Genomic DNA, 17,857 nt, shown 5'->3' on the forward strand with positions numbered 1-17,857 from the left:
GAAAAAGTTTGTACGCTGTTGTCTGCTTGGTACCAAAAGATTCTGTAATCAATGTACTGTTAAAATGTATAATCGATGAATTTTTGGCTCGTCTTAAAATATTAGAAATTCATACTTTTTTGACGCGGACCCTGTGCGACGCATTCTAATTTTACGTTTATCGTATTAAAAATTTGTAGGCTGGTGTCTGCATGGTACCAAAAGATTCTATAATCAATGTACTCTTAAAATGTATAATCGATGAATTTTTGGCTCGTCTTAAAATATTAGTAATCGATTCTTTTTTGACGCGGATCCTGTGCGACGCATCCTTATTTTATCTATATCGTATTAACAAATTTGTACGCTGGTGTCTGTTTGGTACCAAAAGATTCTGTAATCAATGTACTGTTAAAATGTATAATCGATGAATTTTTGGCTCGTCTTAAAATATTAGTAATCGATTCTTTTTTGACGCGGACCATGTGCGACGCATCCTTATTTTATGTTTATCGTATTAAAAAATTTGTACGCTGGTGTCTGCATGGTACCAAAAGATTCTGTAATCAATGTACTATTAAAATGTACAATCGATGAATTTTTGGCTCGTCTTAAAATATCAGAAATCGATACTTTTTTACCGCTGACCCTATGCGACGCATCCTTAATTTATGTATAGCAAATGAAAAAGTTTGTACGCTGTTGTCTGCTTGGTACCAAAAGATTCTGTAATCAATGTACAATTAAAATGTATAATCGATGAATTTTTGGCTCGTCTTAAAATATTAGAAATCGATACTTTTTTACCGCTGACCCTATGCGACGCATCCTTAATTTATGTATAGCAAATGAAAAAGTTTGTACGCTGTTGTCTGCTTGGTACCAAAAGATTCTGTAATCAATGTACTATTAAAATGTATAATCGATGAATTTTTGGCTCGTCTTAAAATATTAGAAATTCATACTTTCTTGACGCGGACCCTGTGCGACGCATCCTAATTTTACGTTTATCGTATTAAAAATTTGTACGCTGGTGTCTGCATGGTACCAAAAGATTCTATAATCAATGTACTCTTAAAATGTATAATCGATGAATTTTTGGCTCGTCTTAAAATATTAGTAATCGATTCTTTTTTGACGCGGATCCTGTGCGACGCATCCTTATTTAATGTATATCGTATTAACAAATTTGTACGCTGGTGTCTGTGTGGTACCAAAAGATTCTGTAATCAATGTACTGTTAAAATGTATAATCGATGAATTTTTGGCTCGTTTTAAAATATATTAATCGATTCTTTTTTGACGCGGACCCTGTGCGACGCATCCTTATTTTATGTTTATCGTATTAAAAAATTTGTACGCTGGTGTCTGCATGGTACCAAAAGATTCTGTAATCAATGTACTATTAAAATGTACAATCGATGAATTTTTGGCTCGTCTTAAAATATTAGATATCGATACTTTTTTACCGCTGACCCTATGCGACGCATCCTTAAGTTATGTATAGCAAATGAAAAAGTTTGTACGCTGTTGTCTGCTTAGTACCAAAAGATTCTGTAATCAATGTACTATTAATATGTATAATCGATGAATTTTTGGCTCGTCTTATAATATTAGAAATTCATACTTTTTTGACACGGACCCTGTGCGACGAATCCTTAATTTATGTATAGCAAATGAAAAAGTTTGTACGCTGTTGTCTGCTTGGTACCAAAAGATTCTGTAATCAATGTACTATTAAAATGTATAATCGATGAATTTTTGGCTCGTCTTAAAATATTAGAAATTAATACTTTTTTAACGCGAACCCTGTGCGACGCATACTTATTTTATGTTTATCGTATTAAAAAATTTGTACGCTGGTGTCTGCATGGTACCAAAAGATTCTGTAATCAATGTAGTATTAAAATGTATAATCGATGAATTTTTGGCTCGTCTTAAAATATTAGAAATTAATACTTTTTTAACGCGAACCCTGTGCGACGCATACTTATTTTATGTTTATCATATTAAAAAGTTTGTACGCTGTTGTCTGCTTGGTACCAAAAGATTCTGTAATCAATGTACTATTAAAATGTATAATCGATGAATTTTTGGCTCGTCTTAAAATATTAGAAATCGATACTTTTTTACCGCTGACCCTATGCGACGCATCCTTAATTTATGTATAGCAAATGAAAAAGTTAGTACGCTGTTGTCTGCTTGGTACCAAAAGATTCTGTAATCAATGTACTATTAAAATGTATAATCGATGAATTTTTGGCTCGTCTTAAAATATTAGAAATTAATACTTTTTTAACGCGGACCCTGTGCGACGCATACTTATTTTATGTTTATCGTATTAAAAAATTTGTACGCTGGTGTCTGCATGGTACCAAAAGATTCTGTAATCAATGTAGTATTAAAATGTATAATCGATGAATTTTTGGCTCGTCTTAAAATATTAGAAATTAATACTTTTTTAACGCGGACCCTGTGCGACGCATACTTATTTTATGTTTATCATATTAAAAAGTTTGTACGCTGTTGTCTGCTTGGTACCAAAAGATTCTGTAATCAATGTACTATGAAAATGTATAATCGATGAATTTTTGGCTCGTCTTAAAATATTAGAAATCGATACTTTTTTACCGCTGACCCTATGCGACGCATCCTTAATTTATGTATAGCAAATGAAAAAGTTAGTACGCTGTTGTCTGCTTGGTACCAAAAGATTCTGTAATCAATGTACTATTAAAATGTATAATCGATGAATTTTTGGCTCGTCTTAAAATATTAGTAATCGATTCTTTTTTGACGCGGATACTGTGCGACGCATCCTTATTATATGTATATCGTATTAACAAATTTGTACGCTGGTGTCTGTTTGGTACCAAAAGATTCTGTAATCAATGTACTGTTAAAATGTATAATCGATGAATTTTTGGCTCGTCTTAAAATATTAGTAATCGATTCTTTTTTGACGCGGACCCTGTGCGACGCATCCTTATTTTATGTTTATCGTATTAAAAAATTTGTACGCTGGTGTCTGCATGGTACCAAAAGATTCTGTAATCAATGTACTGTTAAAATGTATAATCGATGAATTTTTGGCTCGTCTTAAAATATTAGAAATCGATACATTTTTGACGCGGACCCTGTGCGACGCATCCTTATTTTATGTTTATCGTATTAAAAAATTTGTACGCTGGTGTCTGCATAGTACCAAATGATTCTGTAATCAATGTACTGATAAAATGTATAATCGTTGAATTTTTGGCTCGTCTTAAAATATTAGAAATCGATACTTTTTTGACGCGGACCCTGTGCGACGCATCCTTATTTTATGTTTATCGTTTTAAAAAATTTGTACGCTGGTGTCTGCATGGTACCAAAAGATTCTGTAATCAATGTACTGTTAAAATGTATAATCGATGAATTTTTGGCTCGTCTTAAAATATTAGAAATTCATACTTTTTTGACGCGGACTCTGTGCGACGCATTCTAATTTTACGTTTATCGTATTAAAAATTTGTACGCTGGTGTCTGCATGGTACCAAAAGATTCTGTAATCAATGTACTATTAAAATGTACAATCGATGAATTTTTGGCTCGTCTTAAAATATTAGATATCGATACTTTTTTACCGCTGACCCTATGCGTCGCATCCTTAAGTTATGTATAGCAAATGAAAAAGTTTGTACGCTGTTGTCTGCTTGGTACCAAAAGATTCTGTAATCAATGTACTATTAATATGTATAATCGATGAATTTTTGGCTCGTCTTATAATATTAGAAATTCATACTTTTTTGACGCGGACCCTGTGCGACGAATCCTTAATTTATGTATAGCAAATGAAAAAGTTTGTACGCTGTTGTCTGCTTGGTACCAAAAGATTCTGTAATCAATGTACTATTAAAATGTATAATCGATGAATTTTTGGCTCGTCTTAAAATATTAGAAATTAATATTTTTTTAACGCGGACCCTGTGCGACGCATACTTATTTTATGTTTATCGTATTAAAAAATTTGTACGCTGGTGTCTGCATGGTACCAAAAGATTCTGTAATCAATGTAGTATTAAAATGTATAATCGATGAATTTTTGGCTCGTCTTAAAATATTAGAAATTAATACTTTTTTAACGCGGAACCTGTGCGACGCATACTTATTTTATGTTTATCGTATTAAAAAGTTTGTACGCTGTTGTCTGCTTGGTACCAAAAGATTCTGTAATCAATGTACTCTTAAAATGTATAATCGATGAATTTTTGGCTCGTCTTAAAATATTAGTAATCGATTCTTTTTTGACGCGGATCCTGTGCGACGCATCCTTATTTAATGTATATCGTATTAACAAATTTGTACGCTGGTGTCTGTGTGGTACCAAAAGATTCTGTAATCAATGTACTGTTAAAATGTATAATCGATGAATTTTTGGCTCGTTTTAAAATATTAGTAATCGATTCTTTTTTGACGCGGACCCTGTGCGACGCACCCTTATTTTATGTTTATCGTATTAAAAAATTTGTACGCTGGTGTCTGCATGGTACCAAAAGATTCTGTAATCAATGTACTATTAAAATGTACAATCGATGAATTTTTGGCTCGTCTTAAAATATTAGATATCGATACTTTTTTACCGCTGACCCTATGCGTCGCATCCTTAAGTTATGTATAGCAAATGAAAAAGTTTGTACGCTGTTGTCTGCTTGGTACCAAAAGATTCTGTAATCAATGTACTATTAATATGTATAATCGATGAATTTTTGGCTCGTCTTGTAATATTAGAAATTCATACTTTTTTGACGCGGACCCTGTGCGACGAATCCTTAATTTATGTATAGCAAATGAAAAAGTTTGTACGCTGTTGTCTGCTTGGTACCAAAAGATTCTGTAATCAATGTACTATTAAAATGTATAATCGATGAATTTTTGGCTCGTCTTAAAATATTAGAAATTAATACTTTTTTAACGCGGACCCTGTGCGACGCATACTTATTTTATGTTTATCGTATTAAAAAATTTGTACGCTGGTGTCTGCATGGTACCAAAAGATTCTGTAATCAATGTAGTATTAAAGTGTATAATCGATGAATTTTTGGCTCGTCTTAAAATATTAGAAATTAATACTTTTTTAACGCGGACCCTGTGCGACGCATACTTATTTTATGTTTATCGTATTAAAAAGTTTGTACGCTGTTGTCTGCTTGGTACCAAAAGATTCTGTAATCAATGTGCTGTTAAAATGTATAATCGATGAATTTTTGGCTCGTCTTAAAATATTAGAAATCGATACTTTTTTACCGCTGACCCAATGCAACGCATCCTTAATTTATGTATAGCAAATGAAAAAGTTTGTACGCTGTTGTCTGCTTGGTACCAAATGATTCTATAATCAATGTACTAATAAAATGTATAATCGATGAATTTTTGGCTCGTCTTAAAATATTAGAAATCGATACTTTTTTACCGCTGACCCTATGCGACGCATCCTTAATTTACGTATAGCAAATGAAAAAGTTTGTACGCTGTTGTCTGCTTGGTACCAAAAGATTCTGTAATCAATGTACTATTAAAATTTATAATCGATGAATTTTTGGCTCGTCTTAAAATATTAGAAATTCATACTTTTTTGACGCGGACCCTGTGCGACGCATCCTAATTTTACGTTTATCGTATTAAAAATTTGTACGCTGGTGTCTGCATGGTACCAAAAGATTCTGTAATCAATGTACTGTTAAAATGTATAATCGATGAATTTTTGGCTCGTCTTAAAATATTAGTAATCGATTCTTCTTTGACGCGGACCCTGTGCGACGCATCCTTATTTTATGTATATCGTATTAAAAAATTTGTACGCTGGTGTCTGTTTGGTACCAAAAGGTTCTGTAATCAATGTACTGTTAAAATGTATAATCGATGAATTTTTGGCTCGTCTTAAAATATTAGAAATCGATACATTTTTACCGCTGACCCTATGCGACGCATCCTTAATTTATGTATAGCAAATGAAAAAGTTTGTACGCTGTTGTCTGCTTGGTACCAAAAGATTCTGTAATCAATGTACTATTAAAATGTATAATCGATGAATTTTTGGCTCGTCTTAAAATATTAGAAATCGATACTTTTTTACCGCTGACCCTATGCGACGCATCCTTAATTTATGTATAGCAAATGAAAAAGTTTGTACGCTGTTGTCTGCTTGGTACCAAAAGATTCTGTAATCAATGTACTATTAAAATGTATAATCGATGAATTTTTGGCTCGTCTTAAAATATTAGAAATTAATACTTTTTTAACGCGGACCCTGTGCGACGCATACTTATTTTATGTTTATCGTATTAAAAAATTTGTACGCTGTTGTCTGCTTGGTACCAAAAGATTCTGTAATCAATGTACTATTAAAATGTATAATCGATGAATTTTTGGCTCGTCTTAAAATATTAGAAATCGATACTTTTTTACCGCTGACCCTATGCGACGCATCCTTAATTTATGTATAGCAAATGAAAAAGTTAGTACGCTGTTGTCTGCTTGGTACCAAAAGATTCTGTAATCAATGTACTATTAAAATGTATAATCGATGAATTTTTGGCTCGTCTTAAAATATTAGTAATCGATTCTTTTTTGACGCGGATACTGTGCGACGCATCCTTATTATATGTATATCGTATTAACAAATTTGTACGCTGGTGTCTGTTTGGTACCAAAAGATTCTGTAATCAATGTACTGTTAAAATGTATAATCGATGAATTTTTGGCTCGTCTTAAAATATTAGAAATCGATACATTTTTGACGCGGACCCTGTGCGACGCATCCTTATTTTATGTTTATCGTATTAAAAAATTTGTACGCTGGTGTCTGCATAGTACCAAATGATTCTGTAATCAATGTACTGATAAAATGTATAATCGTTGAATTTTTGGCTCGTCTTAAAATATTAGAAATCGATACTTTTTTGACGCGGACCCTGTGCGACGCATCCTTATTTTATGTTTATCGTATTAAAAAATTTGTACGCTGGTGTCTGCATGGTACCAAAAGATTCTGTAATCAATGTACTGTTAAAATGTATAATCGATGAATTTTTGGCTCGTCTTAAAATATTAGAAATTCATACTTTTTTGACGCGGACTCTGTGCGACGCATTCTAATTTTACGTTTATCGTATTAAAAATTTGTACGCTGGTGTCTGCATGGTACCAAAAGATTCTATAATCAATGTACTCTTAAAATGTATAATCGATGAATTTTTGGCTCGTCTTAAAATATTACTAATCGATTCGTTTTTGACGCGGATCCTGTGCGACGCATCCTTATTTTATGTATATCGTATTAACAAATTTGTACGCTGGTGTCTGTTTGGTACCAAATAATTCTGTAATCAATGTAGTATTAAAATGTATAATCGATGAATTTTTGGCTCGTCTTAAAATATTAGAAATCTATACTTTTTTACCGCTGACCCTATGCGACGCATCCTTAATTTATGTATAGCAAACGAAAAAGTTTGTACGCTGTTGTCTGCTTGGTACCAAAAGATTCTATAATCAATGTACTCTTAAAATGTATAATCGATGAATTTTTGGCTCGTCTTAAAATATTAGTAATCGATTCTTTTTTGACGCGGATCCTGTGCGACGCATCCTTATTTAATGTATATCGTATTAACAAATTTGTACGCTGGTGTCTGTGTGGTACCAAAAGATTCTGTAATCAATGTACTGTTAAAATGTATAATCGATGAATTTTTGGCTCGTTTTAAAATATTAGTAATCGATTCTTTTTTGACGCGGACCCTGTGCGACGCATCCTTATTTTATGTTTATCGTATTAAAAAATTTGTACGCTGGTGTCTGCATGGTACCAAAAGATTCTGTAATCAATGTACTATTAAAATGTACAATCGATGAATTTTTGGCTCGTCTTAAAATATTAGATATCGATACTTTTTTACCGCTGACCCTATGCGTCGCATCCTTAAGTTATGTATAGCAAATGAAAAAGTTTGTACGCTGTTGTCTGCTTGGTACCAAAAGATTCTGTAATCAATGTACTATTAATATGTATAATCGATGAATTTTTGGCTCGTCTTATAATATTAGAAATTCATACTTTTTTGACGCGGACCCTGTGCGACGAATCCTTAATTTATGTATAGCAAATGAAAAAGTTTGTACGCTGTTGTCTGCTTGGTACCAAAAGATTCTGTAATCAATGTACTATTAAAATGTATAATCGATGAATTTTTGGCTCGTCTTAAAATATTAGAAATTAATACTTTTTTAACGCGGACCCTGTGCGACGCATACTTATTTTATGTTTATCGTATTAAAAAATTTGTACGCTGGTGTCTGCATGGTACCAAAAGATTCTGTAATCAATGTAGTATTAAAATGTATAATCGATGAATTTTTGGCTCGTCTTAAAATATTAGAAATTAATACTTTTTTAACGCGGACCCTGTGCGACGCATACTTATTTTATGTTTATCGTATTAAAAAGTTTGTACGCTGTTGTCTGCTTGGTACCAAAAGATTCTGTAATCAATGTACTATTAAAATGTATAATCGATGAATTTTTGGCTCGTCTTAAAATATTAGAAATCGATACTTTTTTACCGCTGACCCTATGCGACGCATCCTTAATTTATGTATAGCAAATGAAAAAGTTAGTACGCTGTTGTCTGCTTGGTACCAAAAGATTCTGTAATCAATGTACTATTAAAATGTATAATCGATGAATTTTTGGCTCGTCTTAAAATATTAGTAATCGATTCTTTTTTGACGCGGATACTGTGCGACGCATCCTTATTATATGTATATCGTATTAACAAATTTGTACGCTGGTGTCTGTTTGGTACCAAAAGATTCTGTAATCAATGTACTGTTAAAATGTATAATCGATGAATTTTTGGCTCGTCTTAAAATATTAGTAATCGATTCTTTTTTGACGCGGACCCTGTGCGACGCATCCTTATTTTATGTTTATCGTATTAAAAAATTTGTACGCTGGTGTCTGCATGGTACCAAAAGATTCTGTAATCAATGTACTGTTAAAATGTATAATCGATGAATTTTTGGCTCGTCTTAAAATATTAGAAATCGATACATTTTTGACGCGGACCCTGTGCGACGCATCCTTATTTTATGTTTATCGTATTAAAAAATTTGTACGCTGGTGTCTGCATAGTACCAAATGATTCTGTAATCAATGTACTGATAAAATGTATAATCGATGAATTTTTGGCTCGTCTTAAAATATTAGAAATCGATACTTTTTTGACGCGGACCCTGTGCGACGCATCCTTATTTTATGTTTATCGTATTAAAAAATTTGTACGCTGGTGTCTGCATGGTACCAAAAGATTCTGTAATCAATGTACTGTTAAAATGTATAATCGATGAATTTTTGGCTAGTCTTAAAATATTAGAAATTCATACTTTTTTGACGCGGACTCTGTGCGACGCATTCTAATTTTACGTTTATCGTATTAAAAATTTGTACGCTGGTGTCTGCATGGTACCAAAAGATTCTATAATCAATGTACTCTTAAAATGTATAATCGATGAATTTTTGGCTCGTCTTAAAATATTACTAATCGATTCGTTTTTGACGCGGATCCTGTGCGACGCATCCTTATTTTATGTATAGCAAATGAAAAAGTTTGTACGCTGTTGTCTGCTTGGTACCAAAAGATTCTGTAATCAATGTGCTGTTAAAATGTATAATCGATGAATTTTTGGCTCGTCTTAAAATATTAGAAATCGATACTTTTTTACCGCTGACCCTATGCAACGCATCCTTAATTTATGTATAGCAAATGAAAAAGTTTGTACGCTGTTGTCTGCTTGGTACCAAAAGATTCTGTAATCAATGTACTATGAAAATGTACAATCGATGAATTTTTGGCTCGTCCAAAAATATTAGTAATCGATACTTTTTTACCGCTGACCCTATGCGACGCATCCTTAATTTATGTATAGCAAATGAAAAAGTTTGTACGCTGTTGTCTGCTTGGTACCAAAAGATTCTGTAATCAATGTACTGTTAAAATGTATAATCGATGAATTTTTGGCTCGTCTTAAAATATTAGAAATCGATACTTTTTTGACGCGGACCCTGTGCGACGCATCCTTATTTTATGTTTATCGTATTAAAAAATTTGTACGCTGGTGTCTGCATGGTACCAAAAGATTCTGTAATCAATGTACTGTTAAAATGTATAATCGATGAATTTTTGGCTCGTCTTAAAATATTAGAAATCGATACTTTTTTACCGCTGACCCTATGCGACGCATCCTTAATTTATGTATAGCAAATGAAAAAGTTTGTACGCTGTTGTCTGCTTGGTACCAAAAGATTCTGTAATCAATGTACTATTAAAATGTATAATCGATGAATTTTTGGCTCGTCTTAAAATATTAGAAATTCATACTTTTTTGACGCGGACCCTGTGCGACGCATCCTAATTTTATGTTTATCGTATTAAAAATTTGTACGCTGTGTCTGCATAGTACCAAATGATTCTATAATCAATGTAGTAATAAAATGTATAATCGATGAATTTTTGGCTCGTCTTAAAATATTAGAAATCGATACTTTTTTACCGCTGACCCTATGCGACGCATCCTTAATTTACGTATAGCAAATGAAAAAGTTTGTACGCTGTTGTCTGCTTGGTACCAAAAGATTCTGTAATCAATGTACTATTAAAATTTATAATCGATGAATTTTTGGCTCGTCTTAAAATATTAGAAATTCATACTTTTTTGACGCGGACCCTGTGCGACGCATCCTAATTTTACGTTTATCGTATTAAAAATTTGTACGCTGGTGTCTGCATGGTACCAAAAGATTCTGTAATCAATGTACTGTTAAAATGTATAATCGATGAATTTTTGGCTCGTCTTAAAATATTAGTAATCGATTCTTCTTTGACGCGGACCCTGTGCGACGCATCCTTATTTTATGTATATCGTATTAAAAAATTTGTACGCTGGTGTCTGTTTGGTACCAAAAGATTCTGTAATCAATGTACTGTTAAAATGTATAATCGATGAATTTTTGGCTCGTCTTAAAATATTAGAAATCGATACATTTTTACCGCTGACCCTATGCGACGCATCCTTAATTTATGTATAGCAAATGAAAAAGTTTGTACGCTGTTGTCTGCTTGGTACCAAAAGATTCTGTAATCAATGTACTATTAAAATGTATAATCGATGAATTTTTGGCTCGTCTTAAAATATTAGAAATCGATACTTTTTTACCGCTGACCCTATGCGACGCATCCTTAATTTATGTATAGCAAATGAAAAAGTTTGTACGCTGTTGTCTGCTTGGTACCAAAAGATTCTGTAATCAATGTACTATTAAAATGTATAATCGATGAATTTTTGGCTCGTCTTAAAATATTAGAAATTCATACTTTCTTGACGCGGACCCTGTGCGACGCATCCTAATTTTACGTTTATCGTATTAAAAATTTGTACGCTGGTGTCTGCATGGTACCAAAAGATTCTATAATCAATGTACTCTTAAAATGTATAATCGATGAATTTTTGGCTCGTCTTAAAATATTAGTAATCGATTCCTTTTTGACGCGGATCCTGTGCGACGCATCCTTATTTTATGTATATCGTCTTAAAAAATTTGTACGCTGGTGTCTGTTTGGTACCAAATAATTCTATAATCAATGTACTATTAAAATGTATAATCGATGAATTTTTGGCTCGACTTAAAATATCAGAAATCGATACTTATTTACCGCTGACCCTATGCGACGCATCCCTAATTTATGTATAGCAAATGAAAAAGTTTGTACGCTGTTGTCTGCTTGGTACCAAAAGATTCTGTAATCAATGTACAATTAAAATGTATAATCGATGAATTTTTGGCTCGTCTTAAAATATTAGAAATCGATACTTTTTTACCGCTGACCCTATGCGACGCATCCTTAATTTATGTATAGCAAATGAAAAAGTTTGTACGCTGTTGTCTGCTTGGTACCAAAAGATTCTGTAATCAATGTACTATTAAAATGTATAATCGATGAATTTTTGGCTCGTCTTAAAATATTAGAAATTCATACTTTCTTGACGCGGACCCTGTGCGACGCATCCTAATTTTACGTTTATCGTATTAAAAATTTGTACGCTGGTGTCTGCATGGTACCAAAAGATTCTATAATCAATGTACTCTTAAAATGTATAATCGATGAATTTTTGGCTCGTCTTAAAATATTAGTAATCGATTCTTTTTTGACGCGGATCCTGTGCGACGCATCCTTATTTAATGTATATCGTATTAACAAATTTGTACGCTGGTGTCTGTGTGGTACCAAAAGATTCTGTAATCAATGTACTGTTAAAATGTATAATCGATGAATTTTTGGCTCGTTTTAAAATATTAGTAATCGATTCTTTTTTGACGCGGACCCTGTGCGACGCATCCTTATTTTATGTTTATCGTATTAAAAAATTTGTACGCTGGTGTCTGCATGGTACCAAAAGATTCTGTAATCAATGTACTATTAAAATGTACAATCGATGAATTTTTGGCTCGTCTTAAAATATTAGATATCGATACTTTTTTACCGCTGACGCTATGCGACGCATCCTTAAGTTATGTATAGCAAATGAAAAAGTTTGTACGCTGTTGTCTGCTTAGTACCAAAAGATTCTGTAATCAATGTACTATTAATATGTATAATCGATGAATTTTTGGCTCGTCTTATAATATTAGAAATTCATACTTTTTTGACGCGGACCCTGTGCAACGAATCCTTAATTTATGTATAGCAAATGAAAAAGTTTGTACGCTGTTGTCTGCTTGGTACCAAAAGATTCTGTAATCAATGTACTATTAAAATGTATAATCGATGAATTTTTGGCTCGTCTTAAAATATTAGAAATTAATACTTTTTTAACGCGGACCCTGTGCGACGCATACTTATTTTATGTTTATCGTATTAAAAAATTTGTACGCTGGTGTCTGCATGGTACCAAAAGATTCTGTAATCAATGTAGTATTAAAATGTATAATCGATGAATTTTTGGCTCGTCTTAAAATATTAGAAATTAATACTTTTTTAACGCGGACCCTGTGCAACGCATACTTATTTTATGTTTATCATATTAAAAAGTTTGTACGCTGTTGTCTGCTTGGTTCCAAAAGATTCTGTAATCAATGTACTATTAAAATGTACAATCGATGAATTTTTGGCTCGTCTTAAAATATTAGAAATCGATACTTTTTTACCGCTGACCCTATGCGACGCATCCTTATTTTGTGTTTTTCTTTTAAAAAAATTTGTACGCCGGTGTCTGCATGGTACCAAACGATTCTGTAATCAATGTACTATTAAAATGTATAATCGATGAATTTTTGGCTCGTCTTAAAATAGTAGAAATTGATACTTTTTTGGCGCGGACCCTGTGCGACGCATCCTTATTTTATGTATATCAAATGAAAAGATTTGTATGCTGGTGTCTGCGTGATACCAAAAGATTCTGTAATCAATGTACTATTAAAATGTATAATTGATGAATTTTTGGCTCGTCTTAAAATATTGAAAATTAAAATTTTTAAACCGCGAACCCCATACTGCGCGGATTCATTTTACGTATATTAGATCAAAAAGTTTGTAGGCTGTTCTGCTGATGGTACCATCATAATGTGCAAACAATACACTGTTAAAATATATGAAAGAATAATTTTTGGCGCGTTTTAAAATATTGAAAATTAAAATTTATAAACCGCGAACCCCATACGGCCCGGACTCATTTTACGTATATTATATCAAAAAGTTTTTAGGCTGTTATGCTGATGGTACCATTATAATGTGCAGACAATGTGCTGTTAAAATATATGAAAGAATAATTTTTGGCGCGTCTTAAAATATTGACAATTAAAACTTTTATGCCGCGAATCTCATACGGCGCACAATTATATTACATATATTGTATCAAAAAGTTTATAGGCTGGTATTCTGATGGTACCATCATAATGTGTAGACAATGTACTGTTAAAATATATGAAAGAATAATTTTTGGCGCGTCTTAAATTATTGAAAATTAAAATTTTTAAACCGCGAACCCCATACGGCGCGGTTTCATTTTGCGTATATTAGATCAAAAAGTTTGTAGGCTGTTATACTGATGGTACCATCATAGTGTGCAAACAATACATTGTTAAAATATATGAAAGAATAATTTTTGGCTCGTTTTAAAATATTGAAAATTAAAATTTTGACCTGCGAACCCCATACGGCGCGGATTCATTTTACGTATATAAGACCAAAAAGTTTGTAGGCTGTTATGCTGATGGTACCATCATAATGTGCAGACAATGCACTGTTAAAATATATGAAAGAATAATTTTTGGCTCGTTTTAAAATATTGAAAATTAACATTTTTAAACCGCGGAGCCCATACGGTGCGTATTCATTTTACGCTTATTATATCAAAAAGTTTGTAGGCTGGTATGCTGATGGTACCATCATAATGTGCAGACAATATACTGTTAAAACATATGAAAGATTAATTTTTAGCGCGTTTTAAAATATTGAAAATTAAAACTTTTAAGCCGCGGATCCCATATGGCGCACAATTATATTACGTATATTAAACCAAAAAATTTATACGCAGGTATGCTGTAGGTACCATCATAATCTGCTACCAATACACTATTCAAATTTATATACGATAAATTTTTGGCTCGTTTCAAAATATTGAAAATTAAAATTTTTAAACCGCGGACCCCATACGGTGCGGATTCATTTTACATATATCAGACCAAAAAAGTATTACGCTGGTATGCTGATGGTACCATCATAATGTGCAGACAATGTACTGTTGAAATACATGAATGATTAATTTTTGGCTCGTTTTGAAATATTGAAAATTAACATTTTTAAACCGCGGGTCCCATACGGCGCACAATTATATTACATATATTATAACAAAAAGTTTGTTGGCTGGTATGCTGATGGTACCATCATAATGTACAGACAATGTACTGTTGAAATACATGAAAGATTAATTTTTGCTCATTTTAAAATATTAAAAATTAAAATTTTTATACCGCGGACCCCATACGGCGCGTATTTATTTTACGAATATAAAACCAAAAAAGTAGTATGCTGATATGCTTATGGTACCAAAATAATCTGCAAACAACACACTATTGAAATATATATACGATTAATTTTTGGCTCGTTTTAAAATATTGAAAATTAAAATTTCTAAGCCGCGGATCCCATACGGCGCACAATTATATTACGTATATCGAATAAAAGAATTTGTACGCTGATGTCTACTTGGTATCTACCAAAATGTTCTGCAGACAATGTACAATTGAAATAAGCATTAGATAAATTTTTGTCTCGCCTTTAAATATTAAATGTCGACACTATGTCGCCGCGGACCATCTGAGGCGCGTATTTATTTTATGTATATTATGTAAAAAAATTTGTACGCTGGTGTCTGCTTGGTACTAAAATATTCTACAGACAATGTACAATTGAAATAAGCATTAGATAAATTTTTGGCTCGCCTTTAAATATTAAATGTCGACACTATGTCGCCGCGGATCCTTTGAGGCGCGTATTTATTTTATGTATATTATGTAAACAAACTTGTACGCTGGTGTCTGCTTGGTACTAAAATATTCTACAGACAATGTACAATTGAAATAAGCATTAGATAAATTTTTGGCTCGCCTTTAAATATTAAATGTCGATACTATGTCGCCGCGGACCCTAATGCGGCGCATACTTATATTATGTATATCGAATAAAATAATTTGTACGCTGGTGTCTGCTTGGTACCGAAATATTCTGGAGACAATGTACAATTGAAATAAGCATCAGATTAATTTTTGGCTCGCCTTTAAATATTTAATGTCGACACTTTATCGCCGCGGACCCTATGCGGCGCATACTTATATTATGTATATCGAATAAAAGAATTTGTACGCTGGTGTCTGCTTGGTACCGAAATATTCTGGAGACAATGTACAATTGAAATAAGCATTAGATAAATTTTTGGCTCGCCTTTAAATATTAAATGTCGACACTATGTCGCCGCGGATCCTATGCAGCGCATATTTATTTTATGTATATTATGTAAAAAAATTTGTCTGCTTGGTACCGAAATATTCTGGAGACAATGTACAATTGAAATAAGCATCAGGTTAATTTTTGGCTCGTCTTTAAATATTTAATGTCGACACTTTATCGCCGCGGACCCTATGCCGTGCATACTTATATTATGTATATCGAATAAAAGAATTTGTACGCTGATGTCTGCTTGGTACCAAAATGTTCTGCAGACAATGTACAATTGAAATAAGCATTAGATAAATTTTTGGCTCGTCATAAAATATTTAATGTCGACACTTTATCACCGCGGACCCAATGCTGTGCATACTTATATTATGTGTATCAAATAAAATAATTTGTACTCTGGTGTCTGTATGGTACCAAAATATTTTTCAAACAATGTACTATTGAAATATATAAGCAATGAATTTTTGGCTCGCCTTATAATATTAAAAATCAATACTTTGTTGCCGCGGACCTTATAGTGCGCACACATAAATTATGTATATTAAATAAAAGAATTTGTAGGCTCGTATCTGTTTGATATAAAAATTATTTTTTTACATTATATTATCGATATATACAAACGACGAATTTTTTGCTTCTATAAATATAGTAATATACGTAATATAAAAATGCGCCTCGTATATAGGGTCCGCGGCGACATATAGTGTCAATTTTTAATATTTTAATACGAGCCAAAAATTTTTCTCTTGTATATTTCAATAGTACATTGTTTACAAAATATGTTGATACCATGCGGACACCAGCACAAATTCTTTTATTTAATATAAGAATGCGCTGCGTAGTATCCGCGGCGGCAGTGTCGACTTTTAATATTTTAAGACGAGAAATAAAATTAATTTGTAATAAATTAATTATACATATATATTTCATTACATATATAAAATAAAATTTTATGAAACAGGGCCGCCCGAAAGAAACAGAAAGATATGCAACTTGCTCGTATTCACCGGCAAGAGCAACAATTGCGACAGCTTGCGCTAACTCTCGTTGCGTCATCGTCGCGAAATAGCAAGCAAAATGTATGTTTGCGCGTTTATATTTTCCGTCCCACCCTATTTCTTCGTGAACTTCATTGCGTCTGGTATCTTGGCGAGAGATTAGACAGACTTCGCATTTGGCTAAAACTGCGTAAGTCTATAATAGTCTAATTATTGTTCTTGTAAAAACACTTGATTACCGTTCGTTTGAACCACGTCCGGTGATTCCCGAATGAACAATTACATCGCGAGGTCATCATCATCTTGCGATTATCTTGCGACTATCGCTTTAAACTTGTTCACTTTGAGATAATTTTTGTAAATGATAATTTCGTAATTATTTACAAAAATACAATATATCGACGACAAAGTATAGATAACAATAATTCGGGAATTTATATTGCCACTGAATTTTATTTCATATATGTATGTAATTAATTTATTATTAATCGCAAATATTCTGAAAGTTCGATATGAAGATAAAAGGTTCGTCTGGATCAATTTTTTTGTGGATGTACGATTTTTTTAAAAAAGCTATATAATTATATAGACAATTATATATTTATAAGTATTCCTTAAAATGAACGTGTACATTTTAATATATGTACAATGTATTATAATGGGTCTTTTATCTTTATTTTTATTATATTAGTATAAGTGGAGTCGCATAATTCTTTTGGAATAATTAAAAAGTTGTATTGTGATATTTGAAATTGCAAAACAATTTTTCACTTTTATACATTTTCGATTAAATATACACTTGATTATATACATTTTTTATTAAAT

This window comes from Prenolepis imparis, unplaced genomic scaffold (genome assembly GCF_030444845.1).
Source record: "Prenolepis imparis isolate NDT839.2.m4 unplaced genomic scaffold, iyPreImpa1.0 SCAF_7, whole genome shotgun sequence".
In the NCBI taxonomy this organism is placed as follows: Eukaryota; Metazoa; Arthropoda; class Insecta; order Hymenoptera; family Formicidae; genus Prenolepis; species Prenolepis imparis.